Here is a 17777-nt window from a genome sequence, read left to right as displayed (position 1 = left end):
AACTCCAACCTGTTCCTGGAGAGCTATCCTCCTGTAGATTTTAACTCCAACCTGTTCCTGGAGATCTATCCTCCTGTAGGTTTTAACTCCAACCCTGTTCCTGGAGAGCTATCCTCCTGTAGGTTTTAACTCCAACCCTGTTCCTGGAGAGCTATCCTCCTGTAGGTTTTAACTCCAACCCTGTTCCTGGAGATCTATCCTCCTGTAGGTTTTAATTCCAACCTTGTTCCTGGAGAGCTATCCTCCTGTAGGTTTTAACTCCAACCCTGTTCCTGGAGAGCTATCCTCCTGTAGGTTTTAACTCCAACCTTGTTCCTGGAGATCTATCCTCCTGTAGGTTTTAACTCCAACCTTGTTCCTGGAGATCTATCCTCCTGTAGGTTTTAACTCCAACCCTGTTCCTGGAGAGCTATCCTCCTGTAGGTTTTAACTCCAACCCTGTTCCTGGAGATCTATCCTCCTGTAGGTTTTAATTCCAACCTTGTTCCTGGAGAGCTATCCTCCTGTAGGTTTTAACTCCAACCTTGTTCCTGGAGAGCTATCCTCCTGTAGGTTTTAACTCCAACCTTGTTCCTGGAGATCTATCCTCCTGTAGGTTTTAACTCCAACCTTGTTCCTGGAGATCTATCCTCCTGTAGGTTTTAACTCCAACCCTGTTCCTGGAGAGCTATCCTCCTGTAGGTTTTAACTCCAACCTTGTTCCTGGAGAGCTATCCTCCTGTAGGTTTTAACTCCAACCTTGTTCCTGGAGAGCTACCCTCCTGTAGGTTTTAACTCCAACCTTGTTCCTGGAGAGCTATCCTCCTGTAGGTTTTAACTCCAACCTTGTTCCTGGAGAGCTACCCTCCTGTAGGTTTTTGCTGTAACCCCAGTTGTAACTATCGCCTGTTCAGCTTATGAACTGGCTAATTACTAGAATCAGGTGCGTTAGATTAGGGTTGGAGTGAAAACCATACAGGGTGGTAGCTCTCCAGGAATAGGGTTGGAGAGCCCTGGTTTAAATTACAGTCCGCTATGTTTTAACTATCCCCTGTTAATTTATGATTTTTGATTGGATTTCATAAAAAGGGACACATCAATGACTAGGGCCTTCCACTTCCTTGGGAAACCACAAATGGAATTCAGAACTCAGTGGAATTGGACTCATTCCTTGATAGAAAACATGAGTAACTACAATATCACTGTTATTTCCCAGCCATTCTTGATTCATTTTACTTTCATGAAATTGACTCATTATTGAGTCACCATTAGGGCTGCAAATTTACGGTAACTTCCCCCCCCCACCTTGTTGACCTTGACTTTTCCAACTATCGAAACTAATACATTTCACTCAGAGCTCCCACCCCAAGGTCATTTCACTCAGAGCTCCCACCCCAAGGTCATTTCACTCAGAGCTCCCACCCCAAGGTCATTTCACTAAGAGCTCCCACCCCAAGGTCATTTCACTAAGAGCTCCCACCCCAAGATCATGTCACTAAGAGCTCCCACCCCAAGATCATTTCACTAAGAGCTCCCACCCCAAGGTCATTTCACTCAGAGCTCCCACCCCAAGGTCCTTTCACTAAGAGCTCCCACCCCAAGGTCATTTCACTCAAAGCTCCCACCCCAAGGTCATTTCACTCAGAGCTCCCACCCCAAGGTCATTTCACTAAGAGCTCCCACCCCAAGGTCATTTCACTAAGAGCTCCCACCCCAAGATCATGTCACTAAGAGCTCCCACCCCAAGGTCATTTCACTAAGAGCTCCCACCCCAAGGTCATTTCACTCAGAGCTCCCACCCCAAGGTCATTTCACTAAGAGCTCCCACCCCAAGGTCATTTCACTCAGAGCTCCCACCCCAAGGTCATTTCACTAAGAGCTCCCACCCCAAGGTCATTTCACAATGGTCGCTTTACTTGAGTTTTATTTCACCATTTAAAAAATAAATAATTTGAGGCGTGGATGGAACCCCTGTTTTTGCTGGGACCACCACTTTTAAACTCACATTGACTTTATTGTATCAAGTCACGTCGATGTTCACACACAAAATGTGTAAATGAACAGCTTAGAAAAATCTATTCCTTTTGCCCATCTCCTCATAAGGTCAGAAGATCCACTCATTCAGCCACTGAGAAGATAAGCCTGTCAATCGTAAATGTGAGGAATGAAAGAAACTCCAATTGAAAGACAGCGTTTACGCTCTGCAGTGTACCAAATCAATGGAAAGACAGGATCAAAGACATTCTTGACTTCCTGCACTTAGCAAAGCCTGTATTATTGCATGGTCACCTGTGTTATAAAAGTAGTGTGCATCCCAAATGGCACTCTATTTACAATAGTGCACTACTTTTGACCAGGGCTCTGGGCAAAAGTAGTGCACTATAGAGGGAATAGGGTGTATTCAGTGGAGTTTGAGGGCCTTCCCTTCCCTTCTTCTGCCCATGAGCTGAGCTGTGCTGGGCATGCCATGCATGTGAACCCCAATGATCAAATATGGTCTTGTCAACACCCCAGGGCTTATAAATGGGAACTGGACCAGAAAGGCATAAACATTGGGAGGGTAAAGTGGGATGCAGTGGGGAGGGGCGTGTGTCGGGGTGGGTCGTTTCGGAGGGTTTAGGGTGGGGGGCTACCCTATGAACCCACCCAGGGATAATACAAGGATATAAAAGCACTCTGTTCCAAATACAGCACTGTGGGGAGCGCTCATGTTTGTCAGTTTAAAGGAACCAAAGGAGACTTTGTAACCTTGTCTACCTGTTACAGAAAATATATGGAACCAGTTTTTAAAAAAATCTGCAATTACAAGGAATAGGAATTTACACAACATCATCTAATGATTTGTACCAATGCAGACATTGCTGTCAGAAATCCCAGAGAATATCAACCTCCATGGGTGTGAATTCCCCCCACATTTCCAGGCTGGAAATGTGTCAGCCAGACAGCATGTCGTACGTCTGGCAGTATAGCAGTTAACGTGAACAGCTAGCCTAACCCCAGGATGTGTATGTGTGTTTGGGTACCGCAGCAGATGAGCGTTTTCGTGAACGGAAGCATTAGTTAACAGGCGTGGAGAATGCATCTGATGTGTCCAGTCACATCCAGTCCTTTTCCTCTCTGCCCATCAGTCCAGTTGTGGTTAGCGGGACGGAGTGGGACTGACACAGATTGACTTGACATGGCAGGAGCCCGTGGCGATGCTCGCCACACCACTGGCCCCTGGGCAGCTCCCCTTAATCTGAGGGCAGAGCCAGGGACAGGCACCATGAGGTGATGTGTGTCACCCTGCCCAAACCTCTCTCGCTGTGTGCACGCACGCACGCACGCACGCACGCACGCACGCACGCACGCACGCACGCACGCACGCACGCACACACACACACACACACACACACACACACACACACACACACACACACACACACACACACACACACACACACACACACACACACACACACACACACACACACACACACACACACACACACACACACACACACACACACACGTACAGACACAGATACAAATGCACACATGCACACACACCCTCCACCACTATTCTTCTGGCACACTGGGGTCCTAGTCGTGTCCCATCACTCTCCACTATAGAGGAATGTTCTAGAACTATGTAATGCTCTTCATTGCCTTGCACTGCTGCAGTGCGGGAAGCAGAATGGTCATAAATCTTTATCAAGCCCCATTCAAGCTTAGATTGGGACAAGAGGTGGACAGCAGTGCAGGTATTCTCATTCCCAAGTTGTCAGTGTATGCATGGGCCTGGCTGGTATGCATCAATTCTCTTTCTGTTGATTTTTCCACCAGAATGATGTATTACCTTTTGATTAGACCACCTCTACCTGTAAACATCTTACACTTACGTCTACTCTTTACTATAGTGTTTAAATGAAACAAATGGCAAAAATGAAACAAATTGCACATTTTCTTTGAAGAAGTTGAGAGGGGTAGCTGGGTGGTATCTGTTCATTTGTTGAAGTAGAGTCCTTCTTTTGTCTTGATAGCAGGTCCGTCTTATCCTACTGTCTGAGACACACACAGTAGAGAGAGAGATGCCGGCTGGGACAAGCCCAAGCTGTGCTTTCTGAAACACCTTGTTAATGTGGAGTCTTCAGGAAACTTATCGTGATTCATGCGGGACATGCACTGTAGCACATTAATGCCTGATTGGTAAGTGTTTAAGTTTACAATTTGCGTCACCCCTGCGTCAGTGGGGACTGTGTAAAGGGATACCCTTTACATAATACTGTGGTTTGAAACTTGCAGCATTCACTGTGGTCTTACACCACAATAAATGTGTACAGTGTTCCGATATGAGTGTACACTCTTAGAAAAAAGAGTTCCAAAAGGGCTCTTCAGGTGTCCCCATAGGAGAACCCTTTTTGGTTCCAGGTAGAACCCTTTTGGGTTCCATGTAGAACCCTCTGTGGAAAGGGTTCTACATGGAACCCAAAAGGGTTCTACCTGGAACCAAAAAAGGTTCTTCAAAGGGTTCTTCTGTGGGGACAGCCGAAGAACCCTTTTAGGTTCTAGATAGTATTTTGTTGTTCTAAGAGTGTAGGCTACACTATCATTTGTCCTTAATGTGATGACCCTCCCATTGTCTGCATGGTTCGGATTGTGCCGCGGGAATAAAGGGTTGAATTCGTTTCTGGTACTTTCCCTGTCTATGTCCTCACAGAGCTCAGATAGTTGGACGTAATCTCCTTGCACCATTCACAATGAATTGGAATTGATTTCCCCCTGGGGGTCTTAGCAATGACCTCTAAATTATTGTCCGGCCTTAATTGTTTGAGTTGGGCTTTTATTATGAAAAGTACCCGTATCTATGGGGTCAGAACAGAATAGCTGCATAGCTCAATAAAGAAGCCTAGATTTAACATTTAACCCACTTAGTCATAGCGAGAAGTTTCCATGGTTTAACCTGATTCTGAGTTGATGGTTATAATAGGAAACTATTTTGGGGAGTAGTGAAGCAGCTTTATTCTGGACTCCTGGTGACCCTCCTGCCTGCCTGTTCAGCCTGAGGTGTCCAATAACCCAAATTGACTTGACTTTGCTTGTCCAGGGAGAGAGGTGGCCTGGGGTTATGGAATGGGATAATTCAAGGAACACAATGAAGTCAAAGATAGAGCGCACACTCACACACGAGCGTGCACACATCCATGCACACACACACACACACACACAAACACGCACACACACACATGTACACACATGTACACACATGTACACACACACCCACACACAAATGCACACATTCACGTGCAATGCTTGAGTGAGCTAATTCTGTTTATTTTAGTGGCTGCATTGCAATCCCAACATCTACAGTAGTTGATGATCAGTATGGAGTATATCTCTACTCTTCTTCGCTCTACCTAGAAGATACATTCTCGTTGAATTTTGTCTATTATCTCAATACAGTTTTATAATATTCATTATTATGAAAACTCTTATCTTAAATGTATATTTTCCGTGAAGTTTGAATAATTAAACGGAATAGTAAAGTGGAGTTGAGCATCTGAACTACACTTTACTGTTCAGTTGAATTATTCAACTTGAGCCTTGGCAATGCATGAGTCATTCTTCACTTACGGACAAAAACGTCTTTGTTGACTATGAATCAGAGAACATGGATGAAATGTAAATGAATTGAACCAGCTCCCTGCTGACTCCTGATTATCAGACCAAATAGTGCGTTAATTGCATTAAACAGGGCAATTAGTGAAAACAGAGTTATGAGAAACATATTCATCCCTCGCTCACAGCAGATTGAAACACACATTTCTTCACCGATCAACTAGTATTTATGAAAATGAACGAAACATTCTCAAACGACTTAGAATGTTCAGAAGATTGATGTGTGTATAGTAATTATGTTGTGTAATTTCCCCTCGAATGTCATGAACAATGATATTATTCATAAAAGTTGCGTGAAAAAAGAAACACAAATGTCAGGGGTTCCCTTTTACACGTGATTCACTTGATTGATTCATAAACAGAAAGAAAATCTAAAATCCACTTGAATACTACGTTACAACCATTCCACGCTCCATTCCTAAGTGATTTCGCCCCTATATGTTTTTGTCAATATTGATTGATATCTTCATTAATTGCCAGGCGGCGTCGGACCAGGTGCCGAGTGTGTGGAGCTCGGGGATACAGTGTGCTGTGAACGTCATGCCATATTAAGAGCCGGGCCCGACGGCCTCGGAGCGAGCAGTAAGCCATTGTTGGACTTGGCAACAGCTTATAGCTCCCTGGGGTTTGTGCCATAAAAGGGCTTTCTGTTAGTGGCCCGAATGCTTATTGTAGAAAAATTGTCCCTCAAAATAATTAGCATAGAAGAATGCAAAATGCATAATGTTAGGCAATTGACAGCTGCTTAGCTGAAACAAAGGGCTGTAAAATGGCTTTTGGTGTGAGCAGCACTTCTCATGGAAATGAACCATTGCCGCCTTTTGGGGCCAAAGGGATATATCTATGTGGTTATGCTAATTGTGTATTCATTCATATATCTGATTCATTATTAGTGTATTTAGTTACGTATTCATTTGTATTCAAATGGGACGTGTAGGCTAGATTGTCCTCTCTCTCTTTGTCTCTCTCTCTCTCTCTTTGTCTCTCTCTCTCTCTTTGTCTCTCTCTCTCTCTCTCTCTCTCTCTCTCTCTCTCTCTCTCTCTCTCTCTCTCTCTCTCTCTCTCTCTCTCTCTCTCTCTCTCTCCCTCTTTCTTTCTTTCTCTCTCTCGCTCCATCTTGTGTTAAGTGAATGTCATTCAGGGACAAACTTGCAGAAATGTCACACAGAAAACTACTGTTGAATTTAAGAAAAAGTTTCAATCATTTATGATTATTTTAGGATCCACAAGATTCCTGGTGTCTACGCAGCAGGCTGGCAACTCACATCCCAACATAACCTTTGCAGTTTAACATCCTCCAAAAGAACTCCCTTGTTGAGATAACTAGAAACAAGTTATGACTTTCTTGCCCGAATACTTCTGGAATGGGGTTAGTTGAGTCCTTATGGTCCTCAAAAGGTTGGGGTTGTGGGATAGAGCACATATTAAAGTAATGTAAAGTGCTAACAGCATGTATTCATAGAGGGAGGATTCCAGAATGTTGTGTTATTCCTGAATGATGTAGGCTATGGAAAGGACTGACATTATCTCCAACATTCCAGACAGGGCCTGTGCCCTGTGTTTAGTATGCTAATTCTCCCTCTAATTCAGCTTTGGGCGCAGAAACAAAAAAGTGAGCAGTGCCAGAGGCATCACGCCCATTGGGGGCAAAAGCAACATGTGCCCCTCAACCACTCCACAAATTTCCTGGTAACAAACTAAAGTTTTGGCAAGTCGGTTAGGACATCTACTTTGTGCATGACACAAGTCATTTTTCCAACAATTGTTTACAGACAGATTATTTCACTTATAATTCACTGTATCACAATTCCAGTTGGTCAGAAGTTTACATACACTACGTTGACTGTGCCTTTAAACAGCTTGGAAAATTCCAGAAAATGATGTCATAGCTTTAGAAGCTTCTGATTTGATTTGATTTGATTTGGATCTCTTTTAGTCCCCAGTTGGACTAATCTTCCAAGAGTCCTTAAACATTAAAATACAATTTTAAACACATTTTCACATATAACACACTATTACAAACATACATAATATACTAACATAATGACCCTATAAATACTCAATCTAAAAAATATTGATTCTTCATCTACTATAGTCCCACAATATTTCTATGTATTATATTTAAATCGTTTAAAAATCATGTTTAAATGTATATATTGAAAGGTTTCTGGTTTGCTCAGTTAATTTATTCAATTTCTTTATTGCTCTAAATCGAAATGTATTTCTCTTTTCTGTCTGGATAACGCATGGATGGTGGAGAATCTATTCCTAGTATTTATGGAATGTCTGTCTCTGATAGGCTAATTGACATCATTTCAGTCCATTGGAAGTGTACCTGTGGATGTATTTCAAGGCCTACCTTCAAACTCAGTGCCTCTTGCTTGACATCATGGGAAAATCAAAAGAAATCAGCCAAGACCTCTGAAAAAAAATGGTGGCCCTCCACAAGTCTGGTTCATCCTTGGGAGCAATTTCCAAATGCCTGAATGTACCACGTTCATCTGTACAAACAATAGTCAATAGTGCGCAAGTATAAACACCATGGGACCACGCAACCGCCATACCGCTCAGGAAGGAGACGTGTTCTGTCTCCTAGAGATGAACGTACTTTGGTGCGAAAAGTGCAAATCAATCCCAGATCAACAGCAAAGGACCTTGTGAAGATCCTGGAGGAAACAGGTACAAAAGTGTCTATATCCACAGTAAAACGAGTCCTATATCGACATAACCTGAAAGGCTGCTCAGCAAGGAAGAAGCCACTGCTCAAAAACCGCCACAAAAAAGCCAGACTACGGTTTGCAACTACACATGGGGACAAAGATCGTACTTTTTGGAGAAATGTCCTCTGGTCTGATGAAACAAAAATAGAACTGTTTGGCCATAATGACCATCGTTATGTTTGGAGGAAAACGGGGGAAGCTTGCAAGCCGAAGAACACCATCCCAACTGTGAAGCACCGGGGCGGCAGCATCATGTTGTGGGGGTGCTTTGCTGCAGGAGGAACTGGTGCACTTCACAAAATAGATGGCATCACGAGGAAGGAAAATTTGGTGGATATATTGAAGCAACATCTCAAGACATCAGTCAGGAAGTTAAAACTTGGTCGCAAATGGGTCTTCCAAATGGACAATGACCCCAAGCATACTTCCAAAGTTGTGGCAAAATGGCTTAAGGACAACAAAGTCAAGGTATTGGAGTGGCCATCACAAAGCACTGACCTCAAGCCTATAGAACATTTGTGGGCAGAACTGAAAAAGCGTGTGCGAGCAAGGAGGCCTACAAACCTGACTCAGTAACACCAGCTCTGTCAGGAGGAATGGGCCAAAATTCACCCAACTTATTGTGGGAAGCTTGTGGAAGGCTACCTGAAATGTTTGACCCAAGTTAAACAATTTAAAGACAATGCTACCAAATACTAATTGAGTGTATGTTAACTTCTGACCCACTGGGAATGTGATGAAAGAAATAAAAGCTGAAATAAATCATTCTCTCTCCTATTATTCTGACATTTCACATTCTTAATATAAAGCGGTGATCCTAACTTTTACTAGGATTAAATGTCAGGAATTGTGAAAAACTGAGTTGAAATATATTTGGCTAAGGTGTATGTAAACTTCCGACTTCAACTGTATATATAATATTACATAAAATGTAAAAATGTTTGTTGTTGTTCCTGTGTAATACTACTAGCCGGTTAGCAATTTTATGACGTTGGCTTTAGCTAGTCCAGATAGGTTCCCAAACTCCAACCTCATAACTAGGTACCAAGAAACCATTTCAGGCTATCAATCAAGTTAGAGTAGCTAGCTTGTCTAACTATCTTAGCTGGCATGCCTGCTGGCAAGGTTGGTAGACCGTAGAAAAGCAAGCAATTGCTAAATGTACTGAATAAGACTAACATTCCTTTCAATCTTTTACCCAGATTTTAGCAGAGAAGCATATTTAGTTTCTTTTCAAAAATAACCACCAGTCAGGAGGATACAGACAGCTCAAGAGGTATGCTTAGATATGCAAAAGAATAAACATATTTTTGATATAGAATCAAGCATAATGATTATGGTTCTAGATTGCAGGAAAAAGCTTTTTCAGGTGTTTGAAAAATGCTAAATTCTACAACTTCGACCCCCCCAGCCATTCTCATGTACTTTGTGCCCCCTCAAGTTTTCAGGGTGCGTGACGCCCATGAGCAGTGCTGCTGTGATTGTGAGGAGATCAGGTTTCAGCGGCTGTATAGGGCTAATTACTGGCAGATGAATCATCACAGAGGACACGTGGACTGACTGACTGACTGACTGACGGACGGACTAACTGACTGACTGGCTGGCTGGTTGACGGACCGAGTAACTGACTGACTGACCACCTGGCTGACTGGCTGGTTGGCTGACTTGTTCACTGACTGACTTACTATCTCACGAACGGACGTACGGACAGACTGATTGTCTGTCTGTCTGACTGGCTAATTGGCTGACAGACTGATTGGTTGACTGACTAGCTGACTGACTGACTTACTGGTTGGCTGATTGGCTGACTGACTAGCTGACTGACTGACTGGCTGACTGGCAGGATGACTGGCCGAGGCCAGAGGATGAAACACAAAACTCAAAGCTGTCCATATGAGCTATCTTCAAGAAGACAGGTCCCACCTTCCCTTCCCTCCACCGGGGGCTGCAGTGCTCTTTCTAGGTTCAGATGTTTTAGTTTGGTTTTCAAGTCACAAACTTGATAGAATGCAGAAGCATGCAGAGAGATCCCATAAATTACACCTCTGGATTCTATATGTAATCATATTGAAGCATGTACTGTATATAATATGATGCTCCAGACTGTATGCTTCTACATCATTTAAACTTGTATGTCAAAGCATAACTACACCATGGGAAAGTGATTGCGTCACATGAAGTTCATAAAGGATTGGAGAAATGACTGAGATTTACTGAAATAGATCTCGCACGTTACTCCAGACCTTGACATGTATGGATGGCACTGTAGGCTCTAATTCCAGTCATGTTGATGGCCTAAATAACCACATTGGAACCAATGCATCATTTGGTGGTGAGACATACTGTATCTCTCTCTTATCTTAAACAAATTCACATTAAACACTAACTTCCTAAAAATCATTATCCTTCAAATCCCAGTATAGTCTTCAATCATGGAAAATCACTGCTAATATTGTGCCAACATAACAATTTCCATCACAATATCTCTTTCTGTGTACACTTTAGAGATGTCAGTCAGAAGGCTGTAGAGATAGGCAGCAGTGATTTCCCTGCTCTCTGCTTCACGCTCTTTAACAGTTGAACTGGCGCAGCAGCAGCACACCCATTCTCCCATTGTTCCCAGAGCAGAGAGCCAGGCGCTTGGTATTCCCAGCACAGGCCGACCGCTCCAAACTTCAGCCTGGAGGAGGATAGTTCATGCATTAGGAATCCAGCCTAGTGCCACTGGTTCTCTCACTGAGCTTTCCAACTCAATCTCGGTCTGTGGTGTATGCCGTTCCTCCTCCTTCCTCCTCCCCAGTCCATTCCTTTGGACTATCATGTACATCACTAGAGGAGTACAGCTTGTTTGAGTTATTTTGAGTTATGGCTGTGTAACTTATTTACTTGTATTATTTCAACTGTTGTCCCTGTGTATACTGCAAGTCCACTCCACCCCAACACGAAACCAGAAAGTCCCCTCATTCGGGTGTTGCAGCAGCAACTGATTCAGACTTCTCCTAAAACACTTGAATTATGGGCCGCGCTGTGTAATATTTGATCCACTGTCATTTATTTTTTAACCTTTATTTTACTCGGCAAGTCAGTTAAGAACAAATTCTTATTTTCAATGATGGCCTACCAAAAGGCAAAAGGCAAAAGGCCTCCTGCAGGGACAGGGGCCTGGGATTCAAAAAAACGAATAAATATAATATAAATATAGGACAAAACACACATCACAACAAGAGAGACAACACAACACTATTTAAAGAGAGACCTAAGATGGCAACATAGCAAGGCAGCAGCACATGACAACACAGCATGGTAGCAACACAACATAACAACAACATGGTAGCAACACGACATGGTAGCAGCACAAAACATGGTACAAACATTATTGAGCACAGACAACAGCACAAAGGGCAAGAAGGTAGAGACAACAATACATCACACAAATCAGCCACAACTGTCAGTAAGAGTGTCCATGATTGAGTCTTTGACTGAAGAGATTGAGATAAAACTGTCCAGTTTGAGTGTTTGTTGCAGATCGTTCCAGTCGCTAGCTGCAGCGAAATGAAATGAGGAGCGACCCAAGGAGGTGTGTGCTTTGGGAACCTTTAACAGAATGTGACTGGCAGAACGGGGGTTGTATGTGGAGGATGAGGGCTGCAGTAGGTACATAGGACAGGAAAATACTAAAACCATTTGTATTTTGTTTTAGAAGTCACCCTAAATCATCAAAGACTTGAGAGAGGCCTCTCACCTGTTTTCTCATGAAACGATCCCTTTCATATCAGCAGTCCAGCTGGTTTGTGTACTCTCCTGGCTTGATTAGAAGGTATGAGAGGGGGAGAGAGAGAGAGAGAGATCCAGACTGATGGTGATTTATTTTCTTAACATGACATCTGTCTAAAGTGTTTTTTTTCTTCCGTCTTTCGTCAGTCACCTCTGTACCCTTACCAACCAACCTCTCTCAGTTGTACTTTCAACGCTGTTCTTTCTCCCCGGGCTTCTTCCATGCTGGGCTGGTGGTAGTGTGATGGACATTATTTGGCTACACTAGCGTTAGTTTGATAGACAGTGTTTGGCTCCACTTGTGGTGCTACCGTAGTAAATGATGGACAGGGTCATAGTAGGGGACAGTGGCTCAGTGTGCTGGGTTCTGCCCTCGGAGCACACAGACTGCAGACACTCTGTTCTGGCCCCATGGGGGGTTACAGAGCTCTAAGCCCCTTACAAATCTCTCAATTGTGCTCCTCAACATACACACAACAGACACACACGCACTCACACACACACACACACACACATACATACACAGGCCCCACGTGATTGTTATCAGGCCTCTCTCCCTAATAACACACACCCACCTTAAATCACCATCCATGTATTACATTCATCATACACTCAACCATACACTCACCATACACTCACCATACATTCACCATACATTCCCTATAGATTTGACTATGGTGATCACATGTTAATGGGGTATCCATCCGATATCTAATATGAGAAGTGTGATTAGGAGAAGTAGGTGCTGGAGAGCAAAGCCCTGCTTGCGAGCGGAAGAGACGTGTCCACCCTCAGTTCCTCGAGGCTCCTTGCCAATATTTGTTCATGTTCCCTCAACTGAGATCTCAGCCCGGCTGAGTTTTGTATGAACACAAGCTGCGGGTGATGTCATTCATTGAGCGGGGGACCCGGGGTTTGAATCCCAGTAATGAATTGTGAATGGGAACAGATTAGTTGCAGGCAGCAACTCCCTAGCTCCCGAGCTCCATAGCTGGCTTCTTGAACGGTTGCCATCTCTCCTGGGGAATGGTGTGTGGAGCCGGGCGCTCTTTATTCTACGCTCGTTAGCACGTGCACTTACCAGGTCAGTCAGCAGTCAGTCAGGCTGGAAACAAGGAAGGTTAATGAGACCATGAGATGTTGGCTGAACTGTTTTGGGAGTCAAAACCACCATTGTGAGTGATGAGTTATGCAAATAGATATAGGATAAATCAGCTATGTGCCAGTATCGGGTTAGATTTATTGCAAAAGCAATATAAGCTAAGAACACAGTGGTTCATTGTGTACATTGTCTTGAAATCTAGTCACCTACAGTATGTACAAATTTATTTTGATCACAAGACAGGTACTGTTTTAATGGCAAGCATTGAGTCATTTTCAAAGTATTTTCAAAACGGTCTGTTTCTGTCAAGTGTTCTCTGTAGTTTCTGTACAAATTACTATTGAAAGTCAATAATATACCTGTACATCTTTGATGCTTTATATGGTTAAGCTGCCTGATTTACACTGAACGTATAAAACACGCTCTTTCCATGACAGACCAGGTGAATCCAGATGAAAGCTATGATCCCTTATTGATGTCACTTGTTAAATCAGTGTAGACGAAGGGGAGGAGACACCTTAAAGGTATTTTTTATTTTTTATTGAGACATGGAATGTGTATGTGTGCCATTCAGAGGGTGAATAGGCAATACAAAAGATTTAAGTGCCTTTGAACAGGGTATGCTAGTGGATGCCAGGCGCACCGGTTTGTGTCAAGAACTGCAGCGCTGCTGGGTTTTTCACGCTCAACAGTTTCCTGTGTGTATCAAGAATGGTCCACCACTCAAAGGACATCCAGCCAACTTGACAAGACTGTGGGAAGCATTGGAGTCCATTAATTGAGGCTGTTCTGAAGGGGGTGTAAAGAATCATTGTATCATGTAAATCACTGTGAAATATCTCTACCATAATCCTAAATATTGTATTTTCAGCTGTTTGACGCTGGTGTACAAAGCCTAAAGTAAAAGACGAAAAAACTCAACTTAAGAACGGGAAGCATAGAAATAGCGCACAGAGAACAGATCTATCGCTTCTTAGACTTGCTTTCAATGAGAATGGCAGATCTAGAACATGCATTTCTATATGAATTTGATCGGGTCTGCCCAAAATGCAGCTTTAAGTCGTCGTAGTAAACAACTTAGTGACTCAGCTTAAAGAAATATGGCGTAGTAAGTCCCCTTTCTTTAGGAACAAAAAGTGTGGCTTTAAAGCAAACATTCCAACATGAAATCCACCTAAGACCATAATAGCATTTTGGTATTCCCACACAAGTTTCTTTAAGCCCCGTTAATCATGTGTGTTGTACACTCTTTTTGGCGACTGCGTTCTTAACTGGTGAAGTCACTAATACCAGCCGATTAGTGGATTGCTGGTGAGACTGTGACCCTAAAATAGCATGGCTGGTCTGCAGCTGACCCATAATAAACATGCATGCAGATTGGCCTATTGGCTGAGCTGCTTTACTATCCAGCGTGTGTATGGATTTCTACAGAGGCCATGCAACCTCGATGCACACAACGCACTTTCACGGAAGCATACGATTACCAATAATTAGGAATGTGGAGTTAGTTAATAATCAGGTGGTAGAGCCCAATTCCATTACTCTTTCACACTGATAGGTCTTCGTAGGTCCCTGGGCCCCGGACGACCCTGTGTGTGTGTGTGTGTGTGTGTGTGTGTGTGTGTGTGTGTGTGTGTGTGTGTGTGTGTGTGTGTGTGTGTGTGTGTGTGTGTGTGTGTGTGTGTGTGTGTGTGTGTGTGTGTGTGTGTGTGTGTGTGTGTGTGTGTGTGTGTGTGTGTGTGTGTGTGTGTGTGCGTGTGTGTGCGCGTGTGTGCGTGTGTGTGTGCTCCTATTCCCTATAGCCCCGTACATACATCAGCCAGACAGACTCCGCAAGACACAGTAATTGCTCCCTCTAAACGTTGAGGCAATCAGCAACTCAATCAGGCCCCAGCGTTACTACGTAGTACAATGGGAACTGCACTACTCAACACAGGAGGAGCACTCTGGGGGCCCCCAAATCTCTGGAACTAATGACTGTGAATATGTGGCCCAGAAATATGTGCCCTAAAGAGATGCAGCTAGCTAAGCAAAAATACGGGGATCCTGGAGGCAGGCAGGCAACACCCTATAGAAAAAGAGAAAATCACCCAGAAATTCACTCGTTGGAAATATTAACCCCTCACGCCCCACCTAGCTACCCCGGGACTCCAGGAGCATGCTGGAACCTGCCTGGGTAGAAGCCTGTGTATACATGGAACAGTGCAGATCTGTTTCTCCTACAGGCCCTCTCAGCCAGTCAATGTTCTCCCTTCTGCCAACGGAACACTGCAAATGGTTCTGAGGGATTCTAGAGCTTCTAGAGATGCCACAATGATACTGTACAGATGTATTCTTAAATAATATGGATGTCAGGGTGAAGACGTCTGCTGTGACCTAATTTGATAGAGATAGGTTTTAGGGTGCTTTTGACACCTCTTTGGTCGATGGTAGTCCTACAATACCTGACCAGAAGATACTGGAAAGGGCAATTAAGGCCCACTGTTATGTACTCAACATACTATGTGCGCTGACCTAGATCTCCGTATAAACAGTATAAAAAAATATATATTGAAGATCTTCTAGTAAAACTAAAGGATAAGTGAATGTATTCGTCTTTACTAACCAATTAAATGCAAGTCATCAGTCCAATCCTTGCAAAAAGAAAAGTTCTTAGTATGCCTCGTCTCTCTTCTCTGTGACATAGAAAAGATGATCAGCATCTGCCTTCATCAGGGAGAAAAATATCCGCTACTTCACAGTATTTTTATGAATTACTCTCATTATTTAAGGTTACTCATCTACTGTGAGAGATGTGTCACGGCGTAACGTACTGCATTATCTAAATCTTCATAGGACCATTCGCATTAATATTTATGAGCAGGACAGGCAGACGTCATTCCCATGAGCTCTGAGCAATATGAGTATTCTAATGAGGCTGGGAGGGGAGGGGGGGGACTGTCTTCACTCCCAACAAGCAACAAACGTCCTGCATCAATATTCATGAGGGAAAGATGCTGCGATGCTGCTCCGTGTTTCCAACGGCACCCAGGCCGTGTGTGCGTACGTGTGTGTGTGCGTTCATGCACGTGTGTGTGCGCGTGTTTGTTGCGGGGGGACAATTATGCTCAGTGGTCCCACAGTAAAAGCAACACACCATCTGTAGCATTTAGCAGAACAATGTTGAGGCTACTCTGCTAGGTCTCAAAAGTAAAAGGACATGCTACAAGCCTCCAGACTGGACCACGTTTCTCTGCTCATGCTTTTACTAGAAAACATTACATGACTGTCCTAGCTGACCGCCATATCACCTGTTAGGATACAGTCTAGATCTGCACTGTCTAGGTCAATCACTTGGTGTTCTTTCTCTATTCTTCATCCATGTTAATTGAATAATTGATCAAACCTGCAGAATAGTGGTAAATGTTAGCCTGTTGTCATTCATTCCTATGCAACTGCGTTTTCTCTCTTCTTAGATGCCCTCTTCGTCAAGGCTGTGGTTCAATAACAATGGTATCGGTGAAGGTCATCTATTGGTTCATCACCAGCACAGCCCATGTGCTCTGAACAGACTAGTGCACACATCACGTTACCGACCACATGTCACTAGGATTGTAAGGGTTAATGACCTACAGGTTATTTTCAGAGGTGAAGACATTAGCTATTTCTTTGAGATCATTCTGTTCTTATCGTACCAACTAGCAACCTTCTCCCAACGTTATCCCACGTACAGCCAAGTGTTTGGAACGGGGTGGTTGAGCATCTGACTTATCATCTTATCATCTTGAGACCTGGGTTGGGCTGAAGTGGGCTGAATGCCTGGAGCCTGACTGGAGAATATAAGTATGCAGGGCACTGATGCTGCGTGGGGATGGATGGCTGCAGGAAAGAAGCTTTGACTAACAGCTTGACCATTGTGTGAATTCAGTGTGTGTGTGTGTGTGTGTGTGTGTATGTGTGTGTGTGTGTGTGTGTGTGTGTGTGTGTGTGTGTGTGTGTGTGTGTGTGTGTGTGTGTGTGTGTGTGTGTGTGTGTGTGTGTGTGTGTGTGTGTGTGTGTGTGTGTGTGGAGGAACATGTATGTGTGTGTGTGTGTGTGTTTGTGTGTGTGTGTCAGGTTTTAATGGATTGTAGTTCTTGTGTTGCTTTAATGAGTCTGTAAAAACACAGCCATTACAGGACTCTTCATCTTGTGTGTCCTGACTGGCCTGTCTGAGTGTCTCATTAACAGACCGTTCACAAGTTAAACATTTTGTCTGAAAACATCACTGGGCTACGGAGGTCAGACAAAGAGAGATCTGCCTAATGAAACTCAAGGAAGAGGGAATACTTTAAATGTAAGAACTATGAATTGTTGTGTGTTGATGCCTTGGGTAGAACAATCTAGAGATGTACTTATTTTGATAACTGAAGTGGAACATTCCAGTCATTCCCTGTAATAAACTCATGAGAACGAGAGCCAGAAAAGTGGTGACGCCATTTTAAACAAGACACTTTACTTCTGCCTATAGCTAGTATCACTCTGTCTCTTTAAGATACAGTATGTCAATGGAGTTTGCTGGTATT

Source organism: Salvelinus alpinus, chromosome 10, assembly GCF_045679555.1.
Source record: "Salvelinus alpinus chromosome 10, SLU_Salpinus.1, whole genome shotgun sequence".
Classification (NCBI taxonomy): domain Eukaryota; kingdom Metazoa; phylum Chordata; class Actinopteri; order Salmoniformes; family Salmonidae; genus Salvelinus; species Salvelinus alpinus.
Note: the sequence above shows the minus strand (reverse complement) of the source record.